At 51.1% G+C, this 16008-nt stretch overlaps 1 long non-coding RNA gene across 1 annotated transcript in view; it reads left to right on the top strand.

Annotated features, from left to right (window-relative positions):
- Positions 1-7502, top strand: part of LOC144780986 (uncharacterized) — a 57669-nt gene extending 50167 nt beyond the window's left edge. The window contains exons 2-3 of the long non-coding RNA XR_013600852.1: positions 2390-2769; positions 6909-7502. This is a non-coding gene — a long non-coding RNA (uncharacterized LOC144780986). The remainder of the gene's footprint in view (positions 1-2389; positions 2770-6908) is intronic.
- The last annotated feature ends 8506 nt before the right edge of the window (positions 7503-16008 follow it).

The raw sequence follows: 16008 nt of genomic DNA, 5'->3' as shown, positions 1-16008 counted from the left end.
ACAACGGCGCTCCCAAATCCGTCGGGCTACCAGTATAAGATTTAATTTGGCAAAGCCAGACATGATGGTCCAACAGATCTTAAACAGAGTGAACCGAACGTAAGTTTAGTGGACAGGGTACTTCACCACATATGTGGCACAGTTCTCTGTCCATAAAAATCTAAATGAAACTCTAGTCTCCTTTACTTCACGTTCCTCAAGGTGCATGTTGGTAAGTGCCAACAGATTTAGTTGTCTTGCACACCTTTACGCAGAGCTAATAATTGCTATATAATGCAGTTTACAATTACAGTAATTCCCACTCAACCTACTACAGAGGCTCTCTTTGGCCATTGCTGTTAGAAAATAGCCTTTTAATGTGATTGTAAGTGTCAGCAATCAAAACGTAACCTACATGCGACTGGTTTGTTTTGCAGCAATATGGTGTAATTGTCTTTCTAGAGGTGTCATGATCAGAAAAATTCTGCCCTGATTCAAGGGTTCCTAGATCTGGCATTACATTATTGCATATTCCATAATTGGTGGCTGGCTTTGGCAAGGGATCTCAGAGGACCAGGGCCTACTGGGCCACTCTCGATTTTACCAGCTTCCGAGGACTGCTTAACAGTGACATAATATACACTATGTTGTACATATATGCGGCACCATATACAAATGTAGAAATCCTACTATGTACTCCTTTTGCCACCTTTTAAGACAGGTATTTAGCTAAGAGAAGGCAGTGATAGGGCACAGCCAATGACAAACCGGTACGCCATGCATGGGAAGATGTAAGCCAACCTTGATGTAATGGAGAAGAAACAAATAATTGGCAACAACCCCAAAAAAAAAAACCAAGGCAAGAAAATTATCCATGAGAAAACTGACTGTAGGAATGTATCTATTGAAACATGTGAATGCGAGTCGGTCAGGACTCACTGGGAAAAAGTAACTGCACAGGGGAGGCTTAATCGTGTTTTTTGGTGTTGTGGCCACGCTTTCAGGCTTGCTACAAATTGGGAGCAAGTCCTATCACAGCTGGATAGAAAAGAGCCTAAGGTAGGAGTAACACAGGTGTTCTTGGCCCGCGTGCTGCTGGTGTCTTCTAGTAAAGAGATGCTTCTTGGGCTCGGGTTAGCAAGCTTTGAACTCTACAGCTTCAGTCCGCAGCTACAGCTTCACACAACACCATATCTGAACGAGGAGACATGGGGCCAAATGTAGGTGGCCCAATACCGGTCGGAAACGGCCGAAATTACCGAATTTCGGCCGTTACCGACCGGTATTGGGCATTTGGGATGTAGGGGACCCAAAAACATCCGAAACGGTAAATTTACCGAATCGGCAAAATTACCGAATCGGTAAAGTTTCCGAATCGGAAATGTAACCGAATCTTTAAATTTTCCGAATTGGTAAAGTTTCTGAATCGGAAACTTTACCGAATCGGTAAATTTTCCGAATAGGTAAATTTTCCGAATCGGTGAATAGGAAATGGAAAAAATGAATTTTGAGATGTAGATAACCTCTTAAATACCGAATTTGCATGAAATTCGGTATTTAAGAGTCGGTATTTACCATGGATTGAAATCAGGTGGTAACTAGGTGCAGGCTATAAAAAAGGCCCCAAAATGCAACAGTTTCACCAGAATGGCGGCATTCTATGTCATTGCGAGGCGGCTACGGATACAGGCAGAAGGAGAGAGGGTCTGGAGGAGGTAGGAGCAGGTGTACAGGCAGAGGATCACTCTAGTTCAGCTAACTGAGCCAGAGATCCTACAAAGGTACAGGCTGGCCCCCCAAACTATCCTGGACCTTATCAGGGAACTCCACCCACTGTTGGATCATCCAACCCCAAGGGCGCACGCCATCCCACCCCATGTGCAGGTGCTGTGCAGCCTACACCTGCTTGCATCTGGAAGTTACCTGAGTGTGGTTGCTGCGGTAGGTGGGGTGTCCCAGAGCTGTCTGTCCCATTTCTTTAAAAAATTCCTTCATGCCATGTTGCAGAGAATGCATTACTACATCAGCTTCCCTGCAACGGACAAAGACAGATTTTTATCAGATGGCGCTTTTTCCAAACATCATTGGCTGTATTGATGGTACCCACATACCAATATGCCCACCTGCTGCCACAGAGTACATTTATCGGAACAGGAAGTCCACCCACACCATAAATGTACAGGTGATCTGTGATTCCAAGTACATGATTACTGACATAGTAGCCAAATTTCCCAGGAGTACCCATGACTCTTTCATCTTTCAAAACAGAGGGATCTACGCACGCCTGACAGCGGGGGAATCCGGCGAAGGATACTTGCTAGGTTACACACTGTGTGAAACTCCCTTGATACGTATTGCAGATGGATGTGTGTGTGTGCATGTGAGTAATGTTTTTTCTTCTTACAATTAGGGGACAGTGCATATGCCCTCCGGTCCTTCATCCTCACACCCTACCTCAACCCTACAACACCAAGCCAGAGGAGATACAACAGGGCACACAAAACAACCCGAAACATTGTGGAGCGCACCTTTGGTATGTGGAAGAGCAGGTTTTGCTGCCTACATAAGAGTGGAAGGGCCCGCCAGTACACACCAATCACCTGCTGCAAGATGATTGCAGCCTGTGCAATGCTGCACAACCTTGCGGTTAAGAAGGGCACCGAAGTGGATATCTCTGATTATGAGGACCATGATGATGAGCAAGCACTGCCTGAACCACACACATCTGGAGTTGCAACACCAACTGATGGCAGACACAGACGGGAAGAGATCACACGCAACTTCTTTTAAGTAAGTAAAGAGACACAGACAGGTGGAGTATGCACCCAATGTAGTTTAATTGTGTCATGACGTAGGTTTCTAAAGCACAAATGTGCAACAAAAAGTATTTAACTTCAATGATGTCAGTCCTGGTTCACTTCACCATGAACTGGAACCTGCTATACTCCTGAGGCGGAAGCCGGGAGCACCTGATCCCTGTTTTTAAAAATTACTTCACTTGTGTCACGAATAACTCTGTACCTTTTTTAAAAACTCACGCTGCTCCCTGGCAGTTGATAGAATCTCTGTGTGCACTCGAGCGCACCGCACAGCGGATCTTAGCGCTGTCAGCGGAGCCCAGGCACCACATTCATTTTCAATCGCCATTGCCGGCGAGGAAAGAGGCCACGCCCACTCCGAGGCCACACCCCCCTCCCACTTTTTCTGGCTTAAATTATGTGCATCCATCGTATGCGCAGCGGACGGGCGCAGCGGGCGCGCCGTTGGCGCGCCGAAGGCGCGCCTAAGGCAAGCCCGTCTTCGCCCGTCCTCGCCAAGACCTCGCCTTTCGCCAGACCCCCTGCTCAAAAATTGTTCGTGTACGATAGGAACTTACTCGGCGCACTTAACCCAGGCCCTAGATGTTATAATGTAGAAGGACGCATCGGACATACCGCGCTTCAATGTAAAAACTGCAAGTGGGTTGCACCTGAGCCACGTCCAATCAGCCACAAAACGACCGGAAGAAGCCAAGCTTCACTTACCATCTCCCAGCTCAATGTTAGATCCCTGGTCAAACACCATGCGGAGGTAAGAACGCTTTTAATAGACGACAATCCTGATATTCTGTTTCTGAGTGAAACCTGGTTGAGAGACGATCTAACTACCATCCCCAATTTAGCATTACCGGATGGATACTCCATGACAAATATCAATAGGGACTCGAGAGGAGGTGGCATTGCTGCCATCTATAGATCTTCCTTTACCTGCTCCTTTCACAAAGAAAGCATAGCGGACAGTGAATGCGCACGTTTTAAAATAACCACGAGCCCGCAGTACTCTTTCTCGGGCCTGTTTATCTATAGACCCCCGGGGCCTTCCTCGAGATTTATGGAAGAACTCCTTGAGACATCTCATGCTCTAATTATTGGTTCAGCGAATTTTACCATTTTAGGGGACCTTAATCTCCATCTAGACAATACCACGGATGTCAACATCAGCAACTTTTTAGCGGACCTAGCAGCCCTGCAACTGACCCCACTCGTTCAAACTCCTACACATATAGCTGGTCACCTACTTGACCCGGTGTTTACTAACATCTCAGAAGCCAGAGCTGATGAACCCAAACCCATGGTCTGGACAGACCACTCTCTAGTCACGGTCCATATTCCTAACGTCTCCCGTCCAGTTAAAATGACTTCCACCTCATGCATGAAGCGGCCCTGGCACAAACTCCAACACCTCAACCTTGCGGACAGCCTTGGTGAGCTTAACTTGGAGGGCAGTAACGACATTGAAACGTCGTATGCAGCCTTCCAGGACTGGCTCATCAAGGGACTGGACGCGATCATACCGGCTAAGTGGACGAAAGGACGTAACACTCCCTCCAACCCTTGGTACGATGACAATCTGAAAAATCTGAGGAAAGCATGTAAGAGGGCGGAACGTCAATGGAGGAAGGATTACACTTTGGAGGACAAAAATGCTTATTTAGACCAGCTCAAATCGTATCATAAAGCCATACGCACAGCCCGCGCAGACTTTTTCGCGAATGAGATCAAAATAAGCCCCAATCCTACAAAAACTATCTTTAAAATCGTAAAAAAATTACAGAATGGAGACAAACCCGCTTCTCACATCACTTCTACTCAACAATGTGAAGAGCTAGCCACCTTTTTCACGGAAAAAGTAAAGAAAATTTATAATTCCTTCAACCACAACCTTCCAGAGGACATTAATGTTCCCAAGGTAATTCTAGACGGCTCTAGGCTCTCCTGCATACCAGCTATCTTTTGCGAGGATCTAACTAAAATATGCAGGAAAGTAAAATCAGGCGCCCCCGCAGATCCTATGAGGCCAGTATACTTTCAGAGAGAACTGGAATTTTTCCTCCCTTATTTAACCTCACTCCTTAATCTCTCTTTTGCCACGGCCACGGTACCCATCTGCTGGAAGCAGGCTTGGATTACTCCGATTATAAAGAAACCCACCCTAGACCCCTCCAAACCGGAGAATTACCGGCCGGTATCATTGCTACCATGGGTAGCGAAACTAGCGGAGGCCCATGCAAACAAAGTGCTTAATAACCACATGGCGGCAAACAACATCCTGGACCCTTCCCAACACGGGTTCAGACCGGGTCACAGTACGGAGTCAGCTCTTCTTACCTCTACAGAACACCTGCGGAAAATCATGGATGCCGGTAAAAGTGCCGCGCTGATATTGCTCGACCTCAGCGCGGCCTTTGATACGGTATCCCATGATATCCTACTTCTACGCCTGGAAAACATCGGAATCACAGATTCGGCACTAGAATGGTTCCGGTCGTTTCTCTCGAACAGATCCTTCCAGGTATCTGCCCCCCCATTCATTTCCCAACCCCAAGACATAGGACAAGGGGTGCCACAAGGCTCGGCCCTTAGCCCATCACTTTTTAACTTGTATATGCAACCTCTGGCGGAAGTTGCCAAAAAATGGGTCCTCACAATGACATCGTATGCTGATGACACTCAGTTGGTCATCAGCCTCAACGAAGCCCCGTCCCCCGATGCCACTAGATTTAGGGATGGACTGACAGCAGTGGCCAATTGGATGACCGCGAATTGCCTCCAACTTAATGGAGGAAAAACTGAGGTGCTGCTCATGGGTAAAAACACCAACAACTGGAGTGACCTCTGGTGGCCCAGCTCATTGGGTCCGGCCCCCCTCCCTAAAACTTTGGTAAAAAATCTAGGAGTATGGATGGACTCGACACTCAAGTTCCAGGCTCATACTATGAAAGTTGCCGCAACTTGCACTGGATTATTGAGAAGCCTTAATCCCATCTTAGGCTTCTTCGACTCAAAAACGAGGCAATTGATTGTTCAATCGACCATCCTAGCCAGGCTGGACTATGCCAGTGTGCTGCTATTAGGAGCCAATAAAGCTGAAATTAAGAGATTCCAACGGATTCAGAATTCCGCCGCCAGGGCAATAGTTGGCCTACCCAGAAAGTGCTCCGTAAAAGCTACCATCCATAAACTGCATTGGCTGCCTATGGAAGCTCGCATCCAATTCAAGGCCCTCATTTTTGCTTTTAAAATTCTGAATTTTGAAGGACCAGAGCCCCTGCGCCCGCTGCTCACACCCTACAACCCCCAACGCAACCTTCGCTCTAAAGGGCAAGGTTTAGTCGAGGTCCCCTATACCAAGTTCTGTCGCATAGGAGGTCGTTCCTTCAGACTGCTAGGAGCCAAGTTATGGAATTCCCCCCCCCCCACATCCGCTGCATCGACAACCTCCTAGCTTTCCGCAAAGCTATCAAAACTCATCTTTTCCCCCCCCTGTAGGTCTTCTTCTTCCTCCTAGTTGGTTATGTTGGTTCTAGCGCCGGGACGCCCTGTTGCTTGGGCAGCTGTTGCGCTTTACAAAATGCTTAACATAACATAACATAACATAATAGTCATTTTCGTCCTCGCTTTCCAGTGCCACTTGTATGGTGCTCACTGTGCTCACTTTCTTGCTGGCCTGTGGCCTCAGCGTGACGCCTGCTGCTCCTCCTTGTCTCTGGGACAAGGGAGCTTGCCAAGCTGCTCCTGCTTGTGCTCTCTTCACTCTCGGGCACATCCAGAGCAGCAGTTTGTGCTGTTTGGGCATTTAACAGCGCCTCAAGAGCACTGGTCATCCTGCCCATGCCCCTAGTGACCTCATTGCTCTTTTGGGTTACAGCCTCCTGCATGTTAATGCTTCTCCTGCATAGCAGGGATGTTGCTGTGGCCAGGCGGTTGATTGCTTTGTTTTGTGCATGTACTCGCTGCCTTTCCTTGCGCCTTGATGCTAATTCGTTGTCCAGTTTGGTGCATAGCAGCTGCACCGATTGGGGTCATTTCGCGAATCCCTGCACACATGCCTTTGTTCACATCAACTAGTTCCCTGATGCCCTTTCCTATGTCTCCCATGTTGTTGTTCAGGGACCTCATTTGGCGTTGGCAAGACCAGACGGCTTTTCCCTGCATCCTCTGGATTCTTACCATGCTCCCCTCCAGGCCACGGAACACAGTTGGAGCCTCCACACATGCAGATGCACTGCTTTCCTGGACTCTGTGGCGTCTTGCACCAGTATGGGCCACCTCTGCACTGGTCTGCAGTGTGGCAGAGCTACCATCAACAGGCAAGGTGTGTGTTTCTTCCCCCTCCATGTCACCTGCTGATGACTCCATTTCTAAGAGTGGGGCCACGACATGCCTCCTGCTTGGTTGTGATGCAGGTGTTGTCTCATGCTGTGATGCTGGCATTTCTGGGGTTGACAGCAACAGAGGGGATTGTGATCTGTCAGGGGACGCCTGCAACTCCGGAGCCATTTCTGCGTCTTGTGCAGGAGGATGGCTACTTGGTGTACCTGTGTCCTTTGAGACGTTCTGTGTACTTGGACCTGGATCCTGACTCTCCTCCCATTCTGGTGCCATGCCTTCACTCTCCTGGGAACGCCTGCGAGATGTGTCACCTGTGGACATATGAGCGCTCATTAGCTAAGTGCTACTGTCTCACAGTCACTACAATTAAATATTTCTGAGTTTAGCTTTCTTCTCTCTGCAATCATTTCCCTAACTTGCTGGTTGCTATGCTGTATGACATGGTCGTACATTTTCTAACTACTTGTACCATGATGCATTGCTCCTGTATAGTGCTAGCAGTACTGCACTGGGGTTCACTTGGCCACAAAGGGTAAGGATGATGGAATGGGGGGGAACGCTGTGCATGCGTCTTACCTTTTCTGCTTGCAGCCCTGGCTGAGCTGTCCACTTCTCCCAGTCCGCAGACGCTATCAGGTTCAATGGTTGAGGCCACCATCTCCTCCAGGTCAGTAAGGGGGGATGCTGGGTTCTTGCCTCCACCTGTTTTGGTTGCCTGCTTGTGAAGTTCAGCCAATTCTTTTTTTGTTTGGCTCCTGAGGTCGTAGAATCTCTTTTTCAGGTCCTCTGTGTTTCTGGTGGTCACTCTGACTGCATTCACTTTGTCAACTATGTCCAGCCAGAGTTTCCTTTTGGCAGATTCTGCCACAGTGAGGGACTCCCTGCCAAACAGTTTTTGGTGCACCTTCACCACCTCCTCAACAAGGACCTGCAGCTCCATGCTGCTGAATTTCATTTTCCTCCTCCTCTCTGTGTGCTCTTTCTCTTTGCTGCTTGCCATTTTGCAGTTTTAAAAGTGCACACAACCCTTTCTGCTGCTCAGGGACTCAGCTCAGCTCCAACTGCCTCTCCAGAAGCTTCTAATTAGTTGCAGCTGCCTGTGTAGCCACTTCCTGGTGGGGAGGGGGAGGGTGGTAGCACCTGATAGGCTGCCTACTTAAGTTTCACTTTTGTTTGCTTTCCGATTCGGTATTTACCGATTCGGCATTTACCGATTCGGTATTTGTAATGCATTCCTATGGGCCAAAAGGCCCATAGGAATGAATGGGGAATACCGATTCGGTAAATACAGATTCGGATAATACCGATTCGGTAAACACTGATTTTCCGATTCCGATTTTTACCGAATCGGTATTATTTACCGATTTTTTTTTTATCTACAGCCCATTTACCGATTCTAAAATACCGATTCGGTAAAATTCGGTATTTTAGAATCGGTAAATTGGGATTACCTACATCTGGCCCCTAGTGCCTCAAAGCCAATATATAGTTACCATCAATAAAAATGTAAGACTTTCAAGCAGAAGAATCCCCATGAAGAGGGCTTTATGCTGGTGGATTTGGGGGACTACAGTCCTGGTTGATGCACTAACAGTCCTTTCACTAGAGCAAGCAGCAAGGCTTAAAATAAATATGTTCTGCAATAAACAAGGGTGCTTAGAAGTGGGTCTATAGGTAAAGTACTAAGTTCTCATGTATAGATCATGTGCCCTAACAAAGCCACACCACAGCACCCATACATCAGACTGATGCCTGCTCTTATCAGTCCATAACTTGCTTTTTACACCAGTGCTATTTGTCTTTCACACCTCGATCTCAAAGCTGATTATTGTAATTTAGCTGTGCTTTTGCATTTGGACTATGTATCATTCATTGGTAGTGTAGAGATAGCTGTTTCAGAAAAAAAGTAATTATCCACCTCTGTTTTTTGCTGTTTCTCAGTACAGAACATAAAAGGCCAAACTCACAAATTGCATTTTGTAGTACGTTTAGTAGTACTACTAAAGTATTACAAAATGCTATTGACAAACCTGCGAGCATAAATCCCCACCTCTCCTACCTTTTCTGTGGGAAATCCTCACACATGCATGTTTACTACATAGGGCCTGATTCCGATGTCGGACGGACCACAGTCCGTCCAACATCGGCCAGATACTGTAACCGAACAACCTCCTGTCGTCGGTTACAGAACTGCAAGTAGGATGAGACCGAAAACTGTTCCTTCGCATGCCTATACCTTTCAATGGAGTATGCATTCCGAACGGAATGCATGCTGAGCAGGGATGCAGTTCATCCCTGCACCCGGTGGACCGGGTGCAGGGATCAACAGGGGAGCTCCTTAGATGCCCCCTAGGCTGCCATTCGGCAGCCTCGAACCCATGGGGCCCTGCTGGGGCCCCCAAATACAGTTTCCCACTGCCTTTTTGTGCCGGAAAGAGCGGCACAAAAAGGAAGGCTTGACCTAATAAAAACAATTATCACAGCTGTGTAGAATGAAAGCACTTTTTCGTGGAAGCACACAACTTCTACACAATCAAAATATGTACTCCGACTCCAAACATGTGAGCGGAGTGAAAGCGCCTCGCTAGTACCGCTCTGGTGGCAGCTGTGCTGTCAACCCAGATCATAATAAAAAGCGTACAGCGCAATTCACAGCATTCATTGGGTAAATTGAGCTGCCAAGCTCTACTGCGAGCTTTGGCATTTAGATGAAATTACATCACGTTTTGTGAATCAGAAGCCATATCAAAAGAAGAAAGAAACAAGACAGGTTGGGGTCGTAAGAAAATAAAAAATCCATTATAGATACATTGCAATATGCAGGATTTATTTCAGGGAGGGATAAAAGGTTGGGGGTTTGGAATAGTCTGAACCGTCACACTTGTAGAAGTGTGATAGCAGTTAAGTTTGAATTGTCATTGGCAGTTCGGGCAGGGTCTTTGGGTGGTGTGAGCTGAAGTGGCCTCCTGTCGAGGGCCCTGGCACTTATTTTTTTTACAAATTAAGTAGTGCGAGTGGATGATGTTTTTTTGCATGAAATGCGTTCATACGTGCAAGGCATTGGAGTGTCATAAAATTATTTCTCCTGTTTTGCATATTTCATGTCACTCTGTATTTTGGGGCATCTTGCTGCTCACAGCTTTTTTCCATATCTTTTTGAGAGCGGAACCTCTGATACCCATAAAAGTGTTTTGGTTTTGTGGCGAATATCCCAAATATAACCACCTTAACATTGACTGTCTTTGCTATGAGTACTGAATACATTTCTATAATCAGCATTACCTTTCCCATCATACTGTAAAATAGTGCACTCACAAACAAAATACTTCTTTCAAATTACATATAAAAATTCCCCTACGAGTCATTTAACTACCCCCGTGTTCAATGTCAAAGAAATTACTTTAGTTGACAATGAACATGTACATAACAAACTATAAACGTGAGGGGAACGTGGCTGACAGTCCAAGATGGAGGTCGCAAAAGTGACGAGCTCCGGGACATTAATCCGGCATTTCCTGACAGCTACTGGCGGCCCTGTAGCCCAGTGGAGTAACGCATTGGTGGGGGATCCCCAGCTGACTGTGCCCGGTGTCTTTTGATGGGCCATCCCGGAGCGGACCCGGCTAAAACGACCTGGCGCTGCGTAGAGCGGGCCTGAAAGCCTCTGCCTTTTCTGCTCCCTCAGCCTGTGGTAGGGGCTGGGCACGGCGGCATGCTTCATCACGCAAGACCCCGGATGCGGGCCTAATTTTTGTACCTTGGCGGCTGCTCGATGGTGGTTGATGGGGAGTTGTGGGCACCTTGCTGTGGATGATTGTGCCCCTCATCCCGCCAGGGAGTGTCGGACCGCTGTTTGGAGGAACGCAGCGATTTACACATCGGTGATGCAGTGAATGTGTCCGCCGAGCCTCTCCCTCCTCGTTCTCCTGGCTGTGGACCCTTAGCGCTGTGGAGGGAGGTGAGTGCCTCCGAGGCCCTGTCCTGGACTAGCAGATTGTTTGGTGATACCTGCCCGTTCTTTTCTGGACTGGAGGTCCTAATTGCCCGCGTTTGGGGGGTTACTGGGTGCTGCTGGCCTCACCGGACATCTTGGTGCAGACACTGGGAGGGCAGGTCGGCGCGGTATGTGACAGGTCTGGAGGAGCCGGTCCTTTTCTCATCTCCCTGACTGCGGTGGTGGCTGAGCACGGCTGCATGCTCCCACTTGTGAAGCCTGTGCTATAGACCTACGTGGCCGGACTTGGCCACTAATTGCAGCGGATGGTGGTGCGCTACGAGCAAACTGTGGGGGTTGATCCCGGGACCCCTCCTCCCTGCCTGTGCCTCTGGAGATTGGGAGCTCTACCTACATGGTGCAGTGGAGCACCCATCGCTTTCACGATCGTATTTTCCAGACGGGGGGCCTGCGGAGCTGTGAGGTGGTATAGATACCACTGGCCTTTCCTTCTTCCCCCTTCATCTCTTGCTGGCTACTCGTATGGCCCCTGGTGAGGGCCCTGACTCCTTGTGGTGGTGCAGCACTGGAGTGATATGCGGTTCCTTCCTTTTACCCCTCATTGGTGTTCAGATGCCCACCCAGAACGGTCCGGATACCTGCAGCACCTGACCTGGTGGGGTTGCGCCTGAATCCACGAGAGCCGCCTTGAGCTCCCATAGAGCCATCATAATTTGCTACAGCTAGGCCGGATTGTAGACGACAATGTGCAGGAATAGGACGAAGACGACGACAGACACTGGTAGGGCTGGCTTGCCACCCTCAGAGACCTCCTCGATACAATCTCATCGAACTGATGTTGGAAGTACACCTCTGCCTCCTGTTGATAAGCTGTATATGATACTCCAGGAAATCCGGGACTCGCGCTCGGCTATAGAGCAACAAATAGGCACTATATCCACTGAACTGAATTTGCTTACAGACGATCATAACAAACTTGTGGATAAGGTGAAAGACTTTCAATCAATCAATCAATCAATCAGGTCATTTGTAGAGCGCACTACTCACCCGTAGGGTCTCAAGGCGCTGGGTTGGGGGGGGGGGGGCGTTACTGCTCGAACAGCCAGGTCTTGAGCTTCTTCCTGAAGGAGAGGTGGTCTTGGGTCAGGCGTAGGTCGGTCGGGAGTGAGTTCCAGGTCTTGGCGGCCAGGTAGGAGAAGGACCTTCCTCCTGTTGTCGCTCTTCGGATGCGGGGGACGGCGGCGAGGGCGTGGCTGGTTGATCTGAGGAGGCGCTTGGGAGTGTAGAAGTTGATCCGGTTGTTGAGGTAGCTCGGGCCTTGGTCGTGTATGGCTTTGTGCGCGTGGGTGAGGAGACGGAAGGTGATTCTCTTGTTGACCGGGAGCCAATGCAGATCTCTCAGGTGTCCGGAGATGTGGCTGCGTCGGGGGATGTCGAGGATGAGTCTGGCCGAGGCGTTCTGGATCCGCTGGAGTCTCTTCTGGAGCTTGGCGGTGGTTCCGGCGTAAAGGGCGTTGCCGTAGTCCAGTCGGCTGGTGACGAGGGCCTGGGTGACCGTCTTCCTCGTCTCGGTGGGGATCCACCGGAAGATCTTGCGTAGCATGCGCAGGATGTTGAAGCAAGACGAGGAGACGGCGTTTACTTGTCTGGTCATGGAGAGGGAGGAGTCCAGGATGAAGCCCAGGTTGCGTGCGTGGTCCGTCGGTTTGGGTGCGGTGCCCAGGGCGGGGGGCCACCAGGAGTCGTCCCAGGCGGAGGGCGAGGAGCCCAGGATGAGGACCTCCGTCTTGTCCGTGTTCAGTTTCAGGCGGCTGGTCGTCATCCATTCGGCTACCTCTCTCATCCCTTCGTGCAGGTTGGCTCTGGCGGTGGCGGGGTCGTTGGTCAGGGAGAGGATCAGCTGGGTGTCGTCGGCGTAGGAGATTATGTTGAGGTTGTGTTGGCGTGCGATGGCCGCGAGGGGGCTCATGTAGACGTTGAAGAGGGTGGGGCTCAGGGAGGATCCTTGAGGGACGCCGCAGATGACTTTGGTGGCCTCTGACTTGTACGGTGGTAGGCGGACTCTCTGTGTTCTTCCGTCGAGGAAGGAGGTGATCCATTCCAGTGCCTTGTCCTGGATTCCGATGTTGCCAAGGCGCTGTACTAGGGTGCGGTGGCAGACAGTGTCGAAGGCCGCGGAGAGGTCCAGGAGGATGAGGGCCGCTGTTTCTCCGTTGTCCATCAGAGTTCGTATGTCATCGGTGGCGGCGATGAGGGCGGTCTCGGTGCTGTGGTTCGCTCGGAAGCCAGACTGTGAGGGGTCGAGGGATCCATTCGTCTCGAGGAAGGCGGCCAGCTGTTTGTTGACGGTCTTCTCGATGACTTTGGCCGGGAACGGGAGGAGCGAGATGGGACGGTAGTTCTTGAGGTCGGTGGGGTCTGCTGTGGGTTTCTTGAGAAGAGCGCTGAGTTCGGCGTGCTTCCAGCTCTCAGGGAAGGTGGCGGTGTCGAAGGAAGTGTTGATGATGTCCCGCAGGTGGGGTGCGATGACAGCGTCGGCCTTGTTGAAGACGTGGTGAGGGCAGGGGTCAGTCGGAGATCCGGAATGGACGGAGTTCATTGTTTGGATGGTGTCTTCGGTGCTGATCGGAGTCCAGGTGCGGAGTGTGGTGGTGGGTGGCGTTGTTGTGGTTGTGGCTTGCGTTGGTTGGTTGCTGAAGCTGTTGTGTATGTCCGCGATCTTGTTGTGGAAGTAGGAGGCGAGGGAGTTGCAGAGGTCTTGCGACGGGGTGATGTCATTGTTTCCGGCGTTGGGGTTGGAGAGCTCTTTCACGATGTTGAAGAGTTCCTTGGAGTTGTGTGCGTTGTTGTCCAGCCGGTCCTTATATGTATTTTTCTTGGTGGCGCGGATCAGTTGGTGGTGTTTACGGGTGGCGATCTTGAGGGTGGTCATGTTGTCCGTGGTTGGCTCCTTTCTCCAGACTTTCTCGAGGGCTCGACAGTTCTTCTTGGAGCTCTTGAGTTCGTCGGTGAACCCTGGTGTTTTTCTGCTGCAGGGTCTGCTGGGTGGCGTTCTCAGAGGGGCGAGTTCGTCCGCGCAGTTGTTGATCCACTTCGTGAGGTTGTCGGCGGCCTGGCTGGGGTTCGCTGAGCTGGCGGGAGGGTGCTGGCTCAGGGAAGCGGTGAGCTGGTCGGCTGTGATCTTGTTCCAGCTTCTTCGGGCAACCTGTTGCTGGTGGTGGTGGATCGTTGATCTTTTGAAGGTGAAGTGGACGCAGCTGTGGTCCGTCCAGTGGAGTCCTGTTGCGTGGCTGAAGGTGACGTCTTTGCTGGATGAGAAGACGGCGTCGAGTGTGTGTCCGGCGAGGTGGGTGGGGGTGGTCACCAGTTGCTTGAGTCCGAGGTTGGCGAGGTTGTCGATCAGGCTGATGGTGTTCCGGTCGTTGTTGTTCTCCAGGTGGAAGTTGAGGTCCCCCAGGAGGATGTAGTCGGCGGAGGGGAGGGCATGCGGGCTGATGAAGTCGGCGATGTCCTCGCTGAATCGTGTGCGTGGACCCGGGGGTCGGTAGATCAGGGTGCCTCTGAGGGTGGTCTTCGGGTTGGTGTGGATCTGGAAGTGCAGGTGTTCGGCGGTGGTTAGGGTGTCGTCGGTGTTGGTCGTGATGCGGATGGTGTCTCTGTGGATGATGGCGATGCCTCCTCCCGTCTGGTTGGCGGTGCGGTCCCTCCGGATGATCTTGTAGCCCTCCGGGATGGCGATGGCGATGTCGGGCGCTGAGGAGGCGTTCATCCAGGTCTCGGTGAGGAAGGCAACGTCGGGGGCTGTGGTGTCGAGGAGGTTCCAGAGTTCTACGGCGTGTCTGTGGACGGAGCGGGTGTTGAGCAGGATGCACTTGAGGTGGCTGCTGCTGGTGTTCGGCTTGGCGAGTGCTGGTGCAGGGTGAGTCCGGATGCAGGTGAACTTGCATGTGTGGCAGCTGAAGGGTCCGTGGGTGTGCTTCGGGGCGGCTCGATGACATCCTGGGATGCGGCCGGTGTTGAGTGCAATGAGATCGGCGGCGTTGTAGGTTCGTCGGGTCGGCTTCCGTCGGTGGGGGCCAGGGGTTCTGGCGCTGGTCGCGATCCGGTCGCGGACGGGCGCAGACGGGCTTACCTTTGGCGCGCCTTCGGCGCACAATCGGCGCGCCCGCTGCGCGTCAACGCTGCGCGTTCGCACGGTCGCCATATAAGGCGAAGTGCGCGGGTGGGCGGAGCAGCTGGGAGGCGGGAGCGGGGAGGGAACAGAAGGAAAAAAGGGGCGTGGTCGGCGGTAGTGGCGGGAAGCGGGGGACGGCGAGGAGGGCGGGAGACAGAGCGGGCAGAGATTACGAAGGGACAGGCCCAGATGGAAAACAAAGCACACTTACAAAACAGGCACAAATGATTGGAAAAACAGCGGGAAAACACACTAAACACGGGAAAAAGACTCTGAAACAAGCACAAATGAATGACAAAAACGCTTAACACGGGGAAAAGACTCTGAAATAAAAACAGGCGCAAATGATTGGAAAAACAAAAACAAAACAAACGACAGCCGGGTCGGCCGGCAGCGAGGCAGCTAGGCACAGCGAGGGGGCACACGCAGCAGCTAGTGGCCGTGCGGCGCGGGGGTGTCCCACAAGTGGGTCACACTCACCTGTGTCGCACGGTCGCCATATAAGGCCAAGTGCGCGGGTGGGCGGAGCAGCTGGGAGGCGGGAGCGGGGAGGGAACAGAAGGAAAAAAGGGGCGTGGTCGGCGGTAGTGGCGGGAAGCGGGGGGCGGCGAGGAGGGCGGGAGACAGAGCGGGCAGAGATTACGAAGGGACAGGCCCAGATGGAAAACAAAGCACACTTACAAAACAGGCACAAATGATTGGAAAAACAGCGGGAAAACACACTAAACACGGGAAAAAGACTCTGAAAC

Source organism: Lissotriton helveticus, chromosome 9 (assembly GCF_964261635.1).
Source record: "Lissotriton helveticus chromosome 9, aLisHel1.1, whole genome shotgun sequence".
NCBI classification, from domain to species: Eukaryota; Metazoa; Chordata; class Amphibia; order Caudata; family Salamandridae; genus Lissotriton; species Lissotriton helveticus.
The sequence above is the reverse complement of the archived record's forward strand: the minus strand, read 5'-3'. Positions and strand labels throughout refer to the sequence as shown.